This window comes from Giraffa tippelskirchi, chromosome 6, assembly GCF_054371585.1.
Source record: "Giraffa tippelskirchi isolate mGirTip1 chromosome 6, T2T-mGirTip1v1.2.pri, whole genome shotgun sequence".
NCBI lineage: Eukaryota > Metazoa > Chordata > Mammalia > Artiodactyla > Giraffidae > Giraffa > Giraffa tippelskirchi.
In genome coordinates, this window is record NC_137280.1 from 9,240,667 (window position 1) to 9,259,864 (window position 19,198).

The following is a 19,198-nucleotide window of genomic DNA, read 5'->3' on the forward strand; positions in this document are numbered from 1 at the left end:
AGTGGCTAAATGGCAGGTCCAAAAAGAGCACTGTGGGATTATGTTCACTTTGTTCAATACTATACGCTCATGCTTAACACCCAGGTTGGCACATACTAGGTGGTGAATGTTTGTTTGTTTGTTTTAATAGCAGAATTGATGGATAAATGATGTTTAACCCATTACCATGCATAAAATAGCATAGAATTTTTGTTGTTGTTTAATTTTTTTTAACTCCCTCCAATATCAACACGATGGTCTGAAGTGGTAGATTTATAGAAATGGTGGAATCATGTGACTTTGTTGTAATTTAGGTCACTTTCATTCTCTCCCAGTTGCTTTATGAGTCCCAGGCTTTAGCACCAATTAATGCTACTATTTTGAAATCAGCTTTAGAACTTTGATCTCAGACTCTAAATATGCCCTTGTTGTAAACAAGCAGCACATCTAATAATAACCGTGTCACCTGTTTATCTAAAGAGGTCATATGTATTTAATTAATAATTGAGAACAAATGTCACCATCATTGCCTCAGCCTAGGCAGGGGACAATTATATCATCTACTTATTATTTCTGCTTGAAGATATATAAAGCTTTCAGAGAAGGTTTTTAATGATTCAGATAATTAAAGTTGCATTTTTTACACATTAAAGACAATTTATATTTGAAAACAATTAGCATGAGTTACTTGTATGTTCAAAGAATCAATTTCATAGAAAAACCTTTATAATGGTGTGAAGATATATGTTCAGGGATATTAACTGTAACACAGTTAACGATAGTGAAAGTCTGGAAACTGCTTAAATATCCATTATAAGTTATGTTACACATTCTAGGCAGAATCCTAAACAGTGTTTTTTGTTGTTGTTTGTTTTAAATAGAGTATATCTATATGTAGAAAATGTCTCAGATACATTTAGTGGAAAAATTGCAGAATTATGGAGAAGAATAAGGAAAACAATTTGTGTGAAAAGTAAATACAGATCACGTAAATATTTATGTACACACACACATGTACACATGCAATATACCACTAGTGAAATTAAAAATTACCTGGAAGGATTCCTTAACAATGTTAACAGTGGTTAATTCTGGAATTATTTTAAGCATTTTATAGTATTTTTACAATTTTCACATATTTATTGACTAAAATAGGGTTCTGCTGTGGCTTCTCCTTGCATTTTAAATTCTAGAAATTAGTATTAAAAGTAAAATAAAAGAATCACCTGTTTATTTAAGATAAAAAGGAGTCATTCACATTTCTCCAAAGACATAAAAATGACCAAAAAGCGCATGAAAAGATGTTCAACTTCATGAATTATTACAGGAACACAAATCAAAGCTACAATGAGATATCACCTCACACTGGTCAGAACGGCCATCATTAAAAAGGCTACAAACAACAAATGCTGGAAAGGGTGTAGAGAAAAAGAACCCTTTTACACTGTTGGTGGAATGTAAATTGGTACAGCCACTATAGAGAACAGTATGGAAGTTCTTTCCAAAACTAAAATTAGAGTTGCCATATGATCCTACCATCCCACTCATGGGTATATATTTGAAATTTGAAAAGATACATGTACCTCAATGTTCATAGCAGCATTACTTACAATAGTTAAGGCATAGAAGCAACCTAAATGTCCATCGACAGATAAATGGATAAAGAAAATACAGTGCATATACACAAAGGAATTCTACCTCAACCATAAAACAATGAAATATTCCATTTGCAGCAACATGAATGAACTTAAAGATTATCATACTAGGTGAAGTTAAAGTCAGAAACAGAGAGAAAAAATCTGATGTTACTTAACATATGGAATCTAAATGATGATACAAATAAACACATTTACAAAACAGATTTACAGACATGAAAATAAGCTTATGGTTACCAAAGGGCAGGGGAGAGAAAGGATAATTTAGGAGTTTGAGATTAGCAGATACAAATAACCATATATATATGAAAGAGATAGTTTTCATTCCTCTGCACTTTTTTGGAACACTTTCAGAAGGATATGTGCTAGGTCTTCTTTAAATGTTTGACAGAATTTGCCTGTGAAGCCATCAGGTCCTAGACTTACTTTCTTTTGCCCTCCCTTTTTTTTTTAATACAAAAGGATAAGTATTTTTTAAAAAAACAACAAACAAGATCCAGGTGAAATATCAATAGCCTCAGATTTGCAGATGGCACCACTCTTAGGGCAGAAAGTGAAGAGAAACTACAGAGCCTCTTGATGAAGGTGAAAGAGGAGAGTGAAAAAAGATGGCTGAAAACTCAACATTCAAAAAATGAAGATTACAGCATCCAGTTCCATCACTTCATGGCAAATAGATGGGGAAACAATGAAAAGAGTGACAGACTTCATTTTCTTACACTCCAAAATCACTGTGGGAGGTGACTGCAGCCTTGAAATTAAGACACTTGCTCTTTGGAAGAAAAGCTATGACAACCTAGACAGCATATTAAAAAGCAGAGCCATTACTTTGCTTCCAAAGGTCCATATATCCAAAGCTATGGTTTTCCCAATAGTCATGTATGGATGTGAGAGCTGGACCACACAGAAGGCTGAGGGCCAAAGAATCAATGCCTTCTAACTGTGGTGCTGGAGAAGACTCCTGAGAGCCCCTTGGATAGCAAAGAGATTGAACCAGTCAATCCTGAAGGAAATCAACCCTGAATATTCATTGGAAGGATGGATGCTGAAGCTGAAGCTCCAATACTTTGGTCCCCTGATGTGAAGAGTCAACTCATTGGAAAAGACCCTGATGCTGGGAACATTTGAAGGCAGGAGGAGAAGGGGACAACAGAGGATGAGATGGTTGGATGGCATCATTGACTCAATGGACATGAATTTAAACAAACTCCAGGAGATGGTGAAGCATAGAGAAGCCTGGCATGCTACAGTCCATGGGGTTGAAAAGAGTTGGACACGACTGAGCAAGTGAACAACAACAATCTTGTTGAAATTGTTTCAACAAACTGTAGAGGAAGGAAAACTTCCTATCTCATTCTGTGAGGTCACTAATCACCCTGATACCAAAATCAGACAAAGATAGCACAAAAAGGAAACAGTATGGGACAGTATGACTAATGAACATAAATTCAAAAATCATCAGCAAAATACTAGCAATATGAATGCAACAATACACTAAAAAATATCATGTACAATGATCAAGTGGAATTCATCTGAGGGATGCTAGGATTTCCCAGTATCTGCAAATCAATCAATATGATACATGACATCAAAAACTGAAGAATGAAAACCATACCATCATCTCAATAGATGAAGAAAAAGCTATTCACAAAATTTCACACTCATTTTTGATAAAAATTCTCCATAAAGTGATCATAGAGAACATACTTCAACATCTAAGATGAGGAAAAGACAAGGATGTTAACTCTCAGCACTGTTGCTCAACATAGTTTTAGAAGTCCTAGCTACAGCAATCAGAGAAGAAAAGGAAATAAAGGGAATCCAAATTGGAAAAGAAGTAGTTAAACTGTCAGTGTTTGCAGATGACATGATACTACACATAGAGGATCCTAAAGACACTACCAGAAAACTGCTAGAGCTCATCAATGAATTTGTAAAGTTGTAGGTTACAAAATTAACACAAAGAAATCTGTTGCATTTCTATACACTAACAACAAAAGATCAGAAAGAGGATTTCAAGACACAATTACGTTTATCATCCCATCAAAAAGAATAAAATACCTAGGAATAAATGTGCCTAAGAAGGCAAAAGACCTATATTCCAATAACTATAAGAAATCAATGAAAGACAATGAAGGAGACACAAGCAGATGGAAAAATATACCAGGTTCATGGATAGAAGAATCAATATTGTCAAAATGACTGTACTATCCGAGGGAACCTCCAGATTCAATGGAATTCCTATTAAGTTACCAATGACATTTTTCTCAGAATTAGGGCAAAAAAAAAATCTTAAAATTTGTATAGCGACACAAAAGACCCTGAATAGCCAAAACAATCTTGAGAAAGGAAAACAGAGCTGGAGAAATCAGACTCCCTGACTTCAGACTATACCACGAAGCTACAGTCAAAAAAACAGTGTAGAACTACACAAAAATAGAAATATAGATCAGAGAAATCCAAGAAATAAACCCATGCACTTATGGTCAACTAATCAATGACAAAGGAGGCAAGACTACTCAATATTGGAAAGACAGTCTCTTCATAAATTGTGCTGGGACAGCTGGACGCTACACATAGAAAAATTAAATCAAACCAGTTTTTAACACCATACACAAAAATAAGCTCAAAATGGAGTTAAGATCTAAATGTGAGACCGCACACTATAAAACTCCTAGAAGAAAACATAAGCAGAACATTCTGACAAAATTCACAGCAATATCTTTTGTGATCCGTCTCCCAGAATAATGGAAATAAAAGAAAACATGAACAAATGAGACCTATTTAAACTCAAAAGGTTTTGCACAGACTCACAGACTTAGAAAACAAACTTATGGTTGCCAGGGGGGAAGGATGGGGTGAATCGATAGAGAGTTTGGGATGGACATGTACACACTGCTATATTTGAAATAGATAACTAACAAGGAACTACTATATAGTACATGGAAGTCTGCTCAATTTTATATGGCAGCCTGGATAGAACAGAAGTTTAGGGGAGAAAGGAAACACGTATATGTATGACTAGGTCATATTGCTATTCACCTGAAACTGTCACAACATTGTTAATTGGCTGTACCCCAATATAAAATAGAAAGTTTTTAAAAAATGGGCAGAATTCCTAAATAGACATTTCTCCAAAGAAGACATATAGAGGACCAAAAGGCAGAAGATAATATGCTCAATAGCACTAATTATTAGAGAAGTGCAAATCAAAACTACAACGAGATACCACCTCACACCAGTCAGAATGGCCATCTTCAAACAATTCATAAACAACAGATGCTCAAGAGGGTATGGAAAGAAGGTTACCCTCCCTCACTGTTAGTGGGAAAGTAAATTGGTACAACCACCATGAAGAACAGTATGGAGGTTCCTTAAAAAACTAAAATAGGGCTTCCATATGACCCTGCAATCCCACTCCTGGGCATATATCGAGAGGAAAATATGGTTTGAAAGGATACAAGGACCCCAATCTTCATTAAAGCACGGTTTACAACAGCCAAGACATGGAACCAACCTAAATATTCATCGGCAGAGGAGTGGATAAAGATGCGGTACATTTATACAATGGAATATTACTCAACCATTTGAAAGTATGACATAATGTCATTTTCAGCAATATAGATGGATCTAGAAATTATCATGTTGAGTGAAGTAACTCAGGCAGAGAAGGCAAAATATTGTATAGCATCTCTTATATGTGGAATCTAAAAGGAAACGATACAAATGAACTTATTTACAAAAGAGCAAAAGACTCACAGACTTAGAGAACAAACTTGTGGTTGCCAAGGAGATGGATGAGGGGGAAGGATAGTTAGGGCATTTGGGATGGACACACACACCCTGCTATGTTTAAAATGGATAATCAATAAGCATATAGTGTATAAGAAAAGGAAACTCTGTCCAGTGTTATACGGAAATCTGGATGGGAAGGGAGTCTGAAAGAGAATGATATATGTATATGTATGCTGGGGTCCCTTTGCTGTTCACCGAAAACTATGATAGCATAGTTAATTGGCTATATTCCATTACAAAACAAAATGCTTTTAAAATAAAAGAGATAAACAACAAGATCCTCCTGCATAGCACAGGGAACTATACTCAATATTGTATAATAAACTACAATGGAAATAAGTATGAAAAATAATATATATATATGTGTGTGTATATGTATAACTGAATCATTTTGCTATACAGCAGAATCTAACATAACTTTGTAAATTTATATTTCAATTCAAAAAACTATATTTCAATTTTAAAAAAACTCATTCAAACGAAGAATTAAAGGGTAGATTTGGGTTTACATATAATGCTAATTCATATGTCAAGTATTAGAAGTGATAAAGTATAATAGCACAATTCTGCAACCTGTACTCAAGGATAATATTTAACTATTCAACAATCTGTACGATACAACAAGCTATTAGCATAGGATAATACTGATCACTCAGAAGAGGCACAGGTATTAGTCATGAAGTTCAAACACTTTAGCTCCTGGATCAGGGGGAAATCTGGGGTGTTTTGAAGTTCCTAGGGTGAGCCAGACTGCAAATCTTAGGTAGCACCTTGGAAATTTAGGAGGCAACTTCATTCTCCACTTTCAAGTCTGTACCTAGAGATTCTCCTGTTGATGGTCTATATGTCAGATACTAGCCCAAAGGTCAACCTCTCTGTGAAATCTCCAGTGGTCACTTCCCTCCCAGAGAGAAAAGTAAACTGCTGCCTCTGGCTGTGAATTGCCAGATGGATGTGTATTCCAATGCTGCATCTCTTCTGTCCCACTGCATACAGCTACAATTTGGCTCCATATAAGCATGGATGTTTCTTCTTAATGTTGCATTCTTGTAACTACCCTAGTGCCAAGGACAAGACGAATGCATTTATTATATGAATAGATTAATAGTAGTATTAATAGGAGACATAGTAGTAATCCCTGCTTTCTTTATGGTAGATTCTACTTAATCTTCACAACACACCAATGTGGCACAATTTTGCCACTTATCAATGAACAAACTGAGGTACCAAGAGGACCAGAAACTTGTCCAAATTTCTTTGTCATAATGGAGACAAGATTGGATCCAGGCAATGTGGCAGACCGACTCAATGGACAATATGGCATCACTGACTTGATGGACATGAATTTGAGTAAACTCCGGAAGCTGGTGATGGACAAGGAGGCCTGGCGTGCTGCAGTCCAAGGGGTCGCAAAGAGTCAGACAGGACTGAGCAACTGAACTGACTGACTGACTGAATATGGTAGACATCATGAGTGATGGGGCCTGCACTAAACGCAAACGAATCCAATTACTCAGACAGTTTCATGGGATTTTGACAAATAAGCTTCTCTCAGGTCCTAGAAATCTTGTCACATGACAGAAATCCATGGTCACAAAGTGATGTACCAGTTCATGACAACCAGTTCAATGCTGGGTATTAAATTTTCTCAGCCCTGGCCAAGGGCTAGCAGACTAGTCAATTTAACCAGAGGGCCCAAGAGAAAGTAAGAACATTAGCCTTTGGACTAAATAAACTCAGAAAGGCGATAATGAGTATGCTGGTAGAGGACATAGACCATCATGAAGTGAAATTCTAGCTTCCTGTTAAATTGTTAATAAGAGTAACTTAGATAGTGTGTGTACATGCGTATATATGAGAGATGAGTGTGTGTTAAAATAATAATAAATGAAATTAACCCTATATAACCCTATACCCTCACTGTATACCTTGACATACACTAGTACGTTTAGTCAAAGAACAACCTTAGGGAAGCAGTTACAATCTCCCAATTATAGCTGAGAAAATTTGGAACCCAGAGAGGTAAGTATAATAACTTGCCCTAGTTCACAAAGTTAGGGAGAGACAAAGCCAAGTTCTCAACCTGTTACAGCCTTAACTACCACGCTATTCATTATTTAAAGATCATAGCCAACCACACAGAGCAGTCATTACGTACCAGGCACAGTCCTAACCTATATTAATAATAAAAATGTATTATGGGGGATTCCTTGGTGGTCCATCGGTTAAGAGTTTGTTCCCAATGCAGGGGGCCTGGGTTCCATCCATGGTTGGGAGCTAGATCTTGCATGTCTCAGCAAAGGTCCCACATGTGGCAACAAAGGTCCTGGGTGCTGCAATGAAGACCTGGCACAACTAAATTAAAAAAAAAAAGTATTCTGTAGTATCAAGCATAAAGAAAACACCCAATAAATGTTAGAAGCCCTGTGACACAGGTGTTACTTTTATCCAGACTTACAGAAAAAAAAGCTGAAGCCCAGGGAGTTTAATTTAATGCAGTTTCAAATAAATTATGTAGCTAGGAAGTGATGGAGCTGCTAGTTAAATCCCAACATCTGGCCACTTTTAAACATTTAAGCACTACACTCTAATGCTTCAGTTGTGAGGAAAATTTCAGGGTTCAGTATGGAAGCCCCATATCTTAAATCTGAAAAACAGATCAAGCACAGGGCAGGAGGAAGCTAATATCTGGCAGGTTGGCTGGATGTTGATGGGTGCCCCAAGATAGCCTTGCCTTCTTGACAGTGCTTTCTGAGACGCACAATCAGGACTTCAGTCTTTGATTGTTTTTTCTATACATTTACAATGATATATTTTAACCATCCATAAGTTTTAAAAAATAAAAATATTGATAATCAATGCACTTTCCCTCAACTATGTTAAATCTTAACAGTTTAACATGTATATATTATTAAGATTTAGATCATAGATATATAGATATATATGTTTGTGTATGCCTCATTTCAGTGAAGTCCCCACAGTATCCACCCACATTTCCACTCTTCAGCTCCAGATAGTAATCTCCACCTCATTTGGTATCTATAATTCCCAGGAATTTTTTCATATGTTTACTAGGCATGGATGTATTCGTAAGCAAAATGTAGTATTGCTTTTCAAATATTCTGCACTGTTCTTTTCCTAGCACCTAAATCATGCAACAGAATATAAACTCATTTTTTTTGAGTGAATAATGACTAGATTTTTTTTTTTAAAGGAATTCTGATATCTTCCTTTTAACTGTAGTATAATGTTCCATTTTTAATACACCAAAATGGATGTATGTAATAAGTATTCATATTAAATGTAGATAATAACAGTTTTAAATTTATTTGTGTTTCTTATAGCATCTGTTTCTTTTTCTTGACTCTGTATTGAAGGCTTATTTATTCACTGTTGAGTAGAAAAATACATAATGGGCATCTTTATCTTGTTTCTTATGTTAGAGGAAATGGTTTATAATATTTTACAGAAAAATACGTCATTTACTCTACAATTTTGATCCATATCATATCTTTATCAAGTTAAAACTTTCCCATTTATTCCAGTTTGATTATAATTTTCTTAACAAAGTGATGCTGAATATTATTAAATGCAAGCATTTCTGTATCTATTGAGATGATTTTACACATTTTTCCCCTTTAATCTGTCATGTAGTGAATTCCTTTAATACATTTTCTATTTTTAAACTATCCCTGTATTCTCAAAGCAGAACTCACAGAGTTCTTATGAATGAATAGATCAATATTTTAAAAAATATTACTAGGCTCAGATAGTGTATGTTTAATCCAGGACTTTAGAGTCTATAGTAAGTCAGAAAAGTCTAGAAGTTTTCTTTCTTTTATTCTTCTGATCTGATTTTGGAATGAAGGTTATTTCAGCTTCATTAAATAAGCTACTAAGTGTACTAAAAAGCATGCAGAACAAGATGTTCTAAAAATAAAATAAAAAACCCAGTGGCACAAAATCAGCATGGCAGTTAGCAAGCTTCTGGGCTTCACGAGATTACCCAAGGACCAAGCTTCTCTCTTTTCTTTTGTGGCATGCCCATCTTCTAAGTTTTTGTCACCATCTGAAAGATAAAAGCTGATTTCACCCACAACTGGCATGGATATTTCAGCTCATAAGGATGGGAAAACAGAGGAAATTGATGGCAGATTATATCATCTTGAAAGGATGTGACCTGGAAATCACACACATCACTTCTATTCAGATCTCATTAGCCATAATTTAGTGATAGAGCTTCACAAGCTGCAAAGGTCACTGGAAAATGTGATCTCTAGTTGGGTGTCCATAGTCAGCTGAAATTTGAGGCGGATGATGGATATTGGGGATAATTAGCAGACTCTTCCACAAGGAATAGTCAATATAAGGTTAGAATTATCTGTTTTTCAAATATGTGTGCAAATGCACTTCTAAAACTTCTGCAAATTTACTTTTATAAGAATATTTATCTATCTAATTATTTTAAAGAGAAAGATGGGTTTACTCAGATAATCATTTCTTTTAATGTATATTTTTCAAGAAAATTGTCCCTCATTGAAATGTTCAAATTTATTGGCACAAAATTGTATAAGAAATTATTATTTTAAAAAATATTGCCATATTTGTAGTTTTCTTATTTTTTGCTAATATGATTAATTAGTGTTATCCCTCTTTTTACATGATTAGTCTTGTCAGAGGTTTGTGAATTTTATTAATCCGTAATAAATAACACAGATTATCATTTTATCTGTAATATCACATATTTTTTCCTATTTCATATCTTTACTTTGTTCCTTTACATTCTATATCATCAATTTTTATTTTTTTATTATATATCTACTTTTATTATCTTTATCTTACATTATTTTTATAACTTCTTTAACTGCTTATTTGTTTTCAAATTTGCTTTAAGCGATTGCAAAAAAATGCTCACTATTTACTTCTAAGACCCAGTTTGATTTTGTCTTGCAAATTTTGATATTCAATATTTTCTTTACCATTAATTCCACATATTTTCTAAGTTTCATATAACTTCTTATTTGATCTATGAGGTATTTAGAAGTTTTAGACTTCTCAAATGTGAGTCTTTTTAAATTATCTCTTTTTACTTAAAATTTAACTGTATTGTAAACAGAGAATATGGTATCATCTGAATTGTTTTCTTCTGTTTGGTGTCTGTTTTGATAACACAAAAGTGCTTAAAAACATTTTTTTTTTTCAGTTAGGAGAGTCCCAGTTTCTAAGAGATCTTTTTATTATTTTCCTTTATAGTATATAGGTTAGCTCTGATAAAGCTATATGCTTTCTATTATTAATATATTATCAAAGTGCTTTACAAACAGCCCTTCTCAGTACTATCTGTGCTTTGTCAGAAACAACACCTTTCTCTTGCATAGCCAAATGTGGGTGCCGTGACAGGTAGAACTCTTAATTCCTAAAGTAAAACTGAAATCTTAAGACATCTTAAAATTTACAAATGATAAATTATTTCTTGTTTATTTATGTGATTCTGTTGTTTTATGGTAATTTTATTGTTTCATGGACATTTCAATTGATGAAAGGACTCCAGAAAAGTTAGTTTCTGAGAATTTCCTTTGTGGCTAAAGAAAAGGACAAGACGTTTTGATGATAATGGAAACCATGGAAGGTTTTGCAAGAAATGCCATACCAGGTCTGTGTTTACTAGGGTTATTCTGGCAACACTGTGAAGAATGGAATGGCAGTGACAAAGATAGAAAAACCAGTTAGGGGGCTCCATGCAGCTGTCGGGGATATAAACTGAGGGAGTGAGAGGGGTGTTGGGTCCAAAAATGTTGATCACTCACTAGACAGAGAGACTGAAAACTAGGGGCACCAAAAATACTTTTGGAATAATTTGACATCAAAGAGTTCAAAAAAGATCGTGAATGTTTTCCTTATGGGACAAATCCAAATTCTGTTGGACTTTCTTTTAATCTGTTCTTGCTAGAAAAAGGAACCCGACTTTATGGCATATAAGACATGAAACTGTACAGGGCATTTTCATGGGTTAAAACCATGGGATTGGGAATCCCACTGGCTGGTTCAACTATCAGCTTCTCCAGTGACCGGCTGTACGACATTGGGTATGCTACCTACCTTCTCTGTGCCTTAGTTTTACACGTCTAAGTCTAGTAACAAGGCCCGTTTCAGAGAAAAATGGAGAATTATCAGTATGTAAAGTGCTTATCACAGAAGTTGTCAAAACATATACACTTGTGTATTATTACCATCATTTGTATAACTCATTAATTGTCCTATTTTTAAATGCATACATAGAATTTCATGGGGATCAATGAAACTGAATGAATGTCAATGATGTTTGCATACATTTTAAAAATCAATCAAATCAACTGGAGGTGTGTTTGAACATTCTGCTAATGAATCTCCATGATCTACAAGAAAACTGAACCGACATGCATATTGCAATACTTATTGTAGTGGAAAAAATACACTTGTTACCCCACTTATTTTCATAGCATCCTAGTGAGAACTTGAAAAGGAGAGCTGAAGCTTAGAAGAGAGAAAAATCAAGCTTACTTCACAGCTTGAACTCAGTTCAAGAGAGTGGTATGTGAGACAAGCATCGTCCTCATCTCACAAATTTTGGTTCAACAAATATTTGTTGAATAACTGCTACCGGCCTGGTACGTGTGATTTGAATCCTTTTACAGTTAATTGGTCAAGCTCTTTTCTATGGCTCAAACTGTATAATGAATCATAGCTAGAAAATTTACAAACACACGCTTCTCAAAAGAAAAAATAACTAGGAAACTGTGAGCAGCACTGTTCTGAACAACCGACTGATTCACAACAGTCTGCAAAACCTTAAATCTTCCCAACCTAAACTAATCCAAAAATAGTTTCGGTGCCCCTATTTTTCAGCCTCACTGTCTACTGAGTAAATCAGAATGGTTAGACCCAATATCCCTCCCATTTTCCCAGTTTACATCCTCAAGAGCTGCACTAGTCTCCTAACTGGTTTTTCTACCTTTGTCTTTATCACTTCGAATGCATTCTTCACAGTGTTGTCAGAATAATCTCTGGTAAACACAGACCTAATCATACGTCAGTTGGCTTCCAAGGTTACCATAATATAAAAGATAAAATTCTTAATTTTTTAGCAAAATAACTCAAAGTCCTTCCTAAATTTGGCAGAAACACACGTTCTTAAATAATTTCCAGGTATTTCACTCCTGTCTCTCCCAGCCCTCCAGATCTCTTGCTAGAGGACTCACCATACTGGCCATGTAGTTTTATATCACCTTACCTTAGCTCTTGTTGCATTCTCTTCCTTCTCTCCATTCTCTTTCACTGACATTATGTTTTGTCAGTTTACTAATTTGCTACAGTCACTTTTTGTCTTTCAATACCTTTGCTCAGTTATTTCCACTTTAGCCATTTCTGAGTATCCTCACACTCATAGCAGAAACAATGACTCCCTCTTTGGATTTCATATGTAAGTTGGTTTAAAAACACAGAAATCACTTTCTACACAGTATTATTTTCAAGTAGTCATGTACAGATGTGATAGCTGACCATCAAAGAATTGATACTTTTGAACTCTGGTGCTGCAGAAGACTCTTGAGAGTCCCTTGGACAGCAAGGAGATCAAATTAGTCAATCCTGAAGGAAATCAATTCTGAATATTCATTGGCAGTACTGATGCTGAAGCTGAAGCATGCATACTTTGGCAAAGTGCTGACTCATTGGAGAAAACCCTGATGCTGGGAAAGATTGAGGGCAGGAGGAGAAGTGGACAACAGAGCATGAGATGGTTGGATGGCATCACCGACTCAATGGACATGAGTTTGAGCAAACTCCGGGAGATAGTGAAAGACAGGGAAGCCTGGCGTGCTGCAGTCCATGGGGTGTCAAAGAGTTGGACACGACTTAGTGACTGAACCGCAACCTGAGAGCCTATTTTCCTGTTAGACCTGAGTTCTTTTGAAAACAAGAACCGGTGCCTTTCTGGCTTACTTCACTCTGTGTAATGGGCTCCAGTTTCATCCATCTCAATAGAACCAATTCAAATGTATTTTTTTTTAATGGCTGAGTAATCTTCCATTGTGTATATGTACCATAGCTTCCTTATCCATTCGTCTGCTGATGGACATCTAGGTTGCTTCCATGTCCTGGCTATTGTAAACAGTGCTGCGAAACACCAATACAGTATACTGATGCATATATATGGAATTTGAAAGATGGTAACGATAACCCTATATGTGAGACAGAATAAGAGACACAGATGCATAGAACAGTCTTATGGACTCTGAGGGAGAAGGTGAGGGTGGGACGTTCTGGGAGAATAGCATTGAAACATGTATATTATCATATGTGAAACAGAACACCATTCCAGGTTCGATGCATGAGACAAATGCTCAGGGCTGGGGCAATGGGATGACCCAGAGGGATGCGATGGGGAGGGAGGTGGGAGGGGGGTTCAGGATGGGGAACACATGTAAACCCATGGCTGATTCATGTCAATGTATGGCAAAAACCACTACAATATTATAAAGTAATTAGTCCCCAACTAAAATAAATAAATTTATTAAAAAAATAATAAATAAATAAATAAAATAAAATTAAAAAAATAACCGGTGCCTTACCTCTACCCTACCGCCTTTCCAATTCTCCCAGAACGTAGTTGTTTATAGAACTGAATGAAGCCTGTATTCTCTGGGATGCTGCCAGTCTCTAGACAGGAGCACCCTAAGCACTGCTCCATTTCCGCTGAAGAGTCTTTCCTTTCACCCCCTTTCTTGTTCTCCCCAAGCCCCATTCGCTGTCCAGAGAGAAGGCGGAGCTAATTCGCTTGGTCAGAGGCAAACACGGATGGAATTACACGCATCACTCCGTTGTTGACAGGGGCACGCCCAGCCATGTGCGCCGACCCCTCCTTCACTGTGAACGCCGGGTCTGGTCCTGGCAGGCAGCTGCTGCTAAGATGGAGACAAAGGGACCCAGAGACTCCTCTTGCGTCTTGAGACTCACCCAAGTGCTCAGCCCAGGTGTTCAGAGAGCTCTGTGACGGGACCCTGGGGGCCAGCTGACAGGGATTAAGGCATGGTTCAAGTTAGCATTTGTTGTCACGTCTGGGCACATGGTTTCTTGGGAACCTCATATGGAAAAAGGGGTGGGAGCCCGAAATAGAAGCTGGAAATTCTAAGTCAATTGATTCTAGTATCTTCAAATACCATCAAAATTAACCCTGATCCCTAACAACAGAATAGGGAAGCCATATTTTACATATTGAGATTAGCACCTTAAGACTTTCCTGGTGTTTCAGCAGATAAGAATCCACCTGCCAATGCAGGGGACATGGGTTCAATCCCCGGTCCAGGAAGATCCCACATGCCACAGGGAAACTAAGTCCCTGCCCCACAACTACTGAAGCCCACGTCTTGGAGTCTCTGCTCAACGCAACAAGAGAAGCAAGTCCTTACTCACTGAGAGCCGCAATGAAGACCTAGCACGGCCAAAAGTAAGTAAATAAATAAAGTTCAGAAAAAAATCCTCTGTTCTCTGACTTACCTTGGGGGTTAAGTTGGTTTAAGCCCCCTTACCACAGAACTTTTCAGTGTGGAGTAATTAGGTGGGATACAGATTGGGATGGGGTTGATAATAACAAAGAAAAGTGAAAGTCACTCAGTCGTGTCTGACTCTTTGTGAGCCCATAGACTATACATTCCATGGAATGCTCCAGGCCAGAATACCGGAGTGGGTAGCCTTTGCCTTCTCTAGGGGATCTTCCCAACCCAGGGATCAAACCCAGGTCTCCCACATTGTAGGCGGATTCTTTACCAGCTGAGCCCCAAGGGAAGCCCAATAATAATAATTTAATACCTTTTCTTAATCTTCCTGGAATTTTTTGGGTAGTTTTAAAAAAATAGCATGCTCATTTTTTTTTTTTTTATGCTCATGCCTATAGAGGTTGTTTCTTAGCAGCATTTCATATCTATCACCTATTGACTCTTTTTACCTTCACTATGAGCTCATGAGAAAACAGCTAGATCTGCCTAAGTAGTCATGCCTAACATTAGATGATCATTCTTTCCCAATCTGTGTTCAAAGGGCAAAATTATAGTCTCTGTTCATCCTTATATATAATGTTTGAACTGATTTCAAATTTGTCACATTTCAAGCAAGGTGCTACCTAATTTTCGTGGCTACTGGAAAGAAAAGTGGGTCATTCACTTCAAAGCCGCAGCTATAGGCTATTGATGTACTGCACCAAGCCACAATCCCTTTTCATGTTCCAAGTTAAAATTGTGAGCGACCACATGTTCGTCATTGTAATTGATCCTATAGTGCTGCTCTCTCTCAGCTCTTTCATCCTCAAATGTATATAAACATTCCCCTGGGCTCACAAGTTTCTATGTCTTTCATTGACGCCCAGTGTTTATGAGCTGGGCGTGCTGTCCCTAGTAATGAAAGACTGCAAGCTGCAATGACTCGTTCCTGGGCTTCTTTTTCACAATGTGGAGCATTTGTTGTTGTTGCATTATTGTGTTTCTGGATAAAGTCTCTATTTGCACTGTAACCAAATCAAATAAGCTTGTGTTGGATTTTATTCATCCGAGTGGTGGTTAATGTCGTCCTCAGCTAGGGCATTAGTTATGGCCTGCCCAGGACTGCTCAAGGGTAGGCTTTGTGATTTACCTGACTCAGTATGTGATCAAGCATCTCCATTATGGGAATAAAATGAAAACTTTCAAGATCATGGTCATGCAATAGAGAAAACAATTTTACCTCAGCACTCAAGCTCAAACGGTACACTAATCTACAGTAATTCTGTTATTGCATTTGGAAGCAATTCCTTCTATTCACTCAGAGATAACTGTTAACAATACAATAGGCTTCCTCCTGCCTTTTCCCCCAGTGAGCAAAATATGCTGTTCATTGCAAAGAAACCTAGCAGTCAGTAGTAGGCTGTCGTGTTTGTTTCTATATGAATTAGTGTGTACTTGAAGACCATCGGGAGGCTTGGTTTGTGTTACGAGGTTACTGTGAAACATGGACTTGGGGTATAGGGCACTCAAGAAAAATATGCATGGGCAGGAGATTATTACCTTCCTCAGATTTTAGAGAGGAATCCAATAAAAGCTTCTTTGACTCCAGTAGTCCCGCAAGTGCAAGTCTGGCTCGAGAACTGAGCTGCCTGGATGGTTTGGGAATCATTATGCAAAAGGAATTATTTGATAAACAAACATTACACATTTGCTCTCTATGTTCCAGTATGTATTGGACTCACTGATTATTCACCTTGTATTTTATGTTTAACCTTGCTTCCACATTTAAATCAGTCACCTTTGGTAGAAAAATATAAATTCACTTAAGAAAAGACAACCTTTAACTTTCTAAACCCACATTTTCGATATTAACAATTTTACATCAGAAATGCTCCCTTCCATATCTGTCTATAAGCTGTCATTAATGGTTTCACATCTTTCCTGTCCACCTAGAATGAGGGCAGAATAACAATTTAATAAATAATGACAGATATGAGATGTACAGTCATTTAACAATGCTTCTTTTTTTCTACTAAAATCAGATTCTTAAAAATTTTCTGTTGTCTTCTCTGACAACTATGTTCTGGGAAGACATCTTTTAAAAAACTTAATTTTGGCTTTTCTGACCTTTAATAAAACAAAGCAGATCATCTAGGAATGGCAGGTAACTCTACAGTTGGCATTGGGTCTCTTAGTTAAAATCTCTGTTATATGTTGAGCCTTTAAGCTGGGAACGTGATTCTCATCACTGTATGGTGTCAACTTTCACACAAACAAGCTAAAATAAACATGAACGAGGTAAGGCTTACAACTGGAAAAATCAACAGTATCTGGGGAATGTAAAAGAGGAGGAGCTGGGTATCCAAAGCCAAGAGAATTCAAGGAATGAAAATCCTAGGCTAATCACCCCAGACATCTCTGCTTGATTTGATTAAAACATGTTTCGAATGATGGGATGTGTAGCTTTAAAAATAGAGGCAAGTCAAAGTACAGTTCATTTTTTTCTAAATTGGGAAAATGAGGTCACAGTGATTATTCAAAAGAGAGAACTAACAAAGGGCATTACAAAATCTACTTTTCCAATGCTACCTCTGGCTTTCCTAAGAATCTCTTGGTATATGCTAGTCATTTTTTCCCCAATTTTACTGATACAATCAACATATAATGCTGTATGTGTTTAAGGTGTACCGCATAATATATGACTTACACATATTGTGAAATGGTTACAATAAGTTTGGCTAACACCCATCACCTCATAGAATTAAAAAATGTTTTTTTTTCTTACAATGAGAACTCTTAATTTACTCTCTTAGCAACATTCAAATATAATATACAGCAGTGTTAACTACTGTAATCTTGTGCATTTCATCCCTAGTAGTTTTTTATCTCACATCTGGAAGTTTATACCTTTTGACCACCATCGTGATAGCTGTTTCTGAAGTGAAATAACATCACTGTGTTTAATGTAGCAAAAAGGGAGAGGATTTTGATTATTTTACAGTAAGAAAAGTGGTTTATTTTGCATTCAACAGGAAACCAAGAACATTACTGACTTTTAAAGGCTTAGATTCACAGAATAAAGCTATCAGATTTCTTTCCTGTCTGTGTAAGAAAAACTCAAATCCTTAGATTTTGCTGCAAAGTTTTGTTTAAGAAGTACGGAGTGACATCCATGTGCCAAAAGCCATGCTTGTTTTTAGGGGAGGGAAGAGGGATGGGGGTTCAGGATGGGGAGCACATGTACACCCATGGCTGATTCATGTCAATGTATGACAAAAACCACTACAATATTGTAAAGTAATTAGTCTCCAACTAAAATAAAAAGAAAAAAAAGCCATGCTTCTTTTTAATATTCAGAGAAAGTACAAAGGGTTTTGAAAAACTTGAAAGTATTTCTCCACGTGTCTTTCTCTTATTAACTGAAGCATATGTATATACATTGCCCCATCCTCTGGGAGTAATGGCTATTTCCTTGCCTATACCTTCATGTGAAAAGTTCCCCTTTTCTTTTCAACTACAGTTCTGAATATGATACCTAGGAGAGGCAGAAGAGATTCACATTCTAAAGTTATAAGCATGGAAGTAGATACTTGGAAGTTTAATGTGTCATAAGCCAGCAAATAGTGTACATGTCACTGAGACATCCAAACTTCAAAACCCCCCATATTCTTCCTTTTGAACGTTTCTTGTACAAATGCAAGCAAGCAGGAAAGACAGAATCTTCTCTTTATGAATATCGTTACATTTGCCTCCATTCCCTGCCTTCTCCACTCTAACCCACCCTGATTTTTTTGTTATGAAGGTTGAAGCTTTTAAGTACAGCTTGAATACCCAGGGAAATAAGTACAGAAGATTCTCTTTTGACTTTGTAGTTTCTCAGCTTGAGCTGATAGTAGGTATCCCTGACTACTGTTGGCCTTAGAAGATCTGTCATCTAGTCCTTACCTGCTGGATGAAACACCACCAGCTGTTTGAAAGCCTCGATGCTTTATATTCTCAACATTTGGACTTGCTTCTCACACACTGTTATCTGCATTGAGTTCCTGCTCTGAGAATTATATATTCTAAGGATTTCTTACTAACATAAAGACCCAAAGCAATGAACAGTATAAAAATGTTGCTTTTCCTTCCTTGACAAATATTACTTAAATAGTTCTCTCATATGTAAATATAACTTCTGCAGCAAAACTGTTTTTGGGGAACCATCTGTAATAATCTGGAAATGTTCATGTAGGATCATATGTTGGTCCCCTTTTC

General features: G+C 36.6%; 1 long non-coding RNA gene across 1 annotated transcript; it reads right to left on the reverse strand.

Annotated features, from left to right (window-relative positions):
* Window positions 1-9,250: 9,250 nt before the first annotated feature.
* Window positions 9,251-15,089, reverse strand: LOC145509012 (uncharacterized). The gene is made up of 3 exons (XR_014055782.1): window positions 14,964-15,089; window positions 14,039-14,478; window positions 9,251-9,498 (listed from the first exon to the last, which is right to left on the reverse strand). It is a non-coding gene; the product is annotated as an uncharacterized LOC145509012 (long non-coding RNA).
* Between the last annotated feature and the right edge of the window lie 4,109 nt (window positions 15,090-19,198).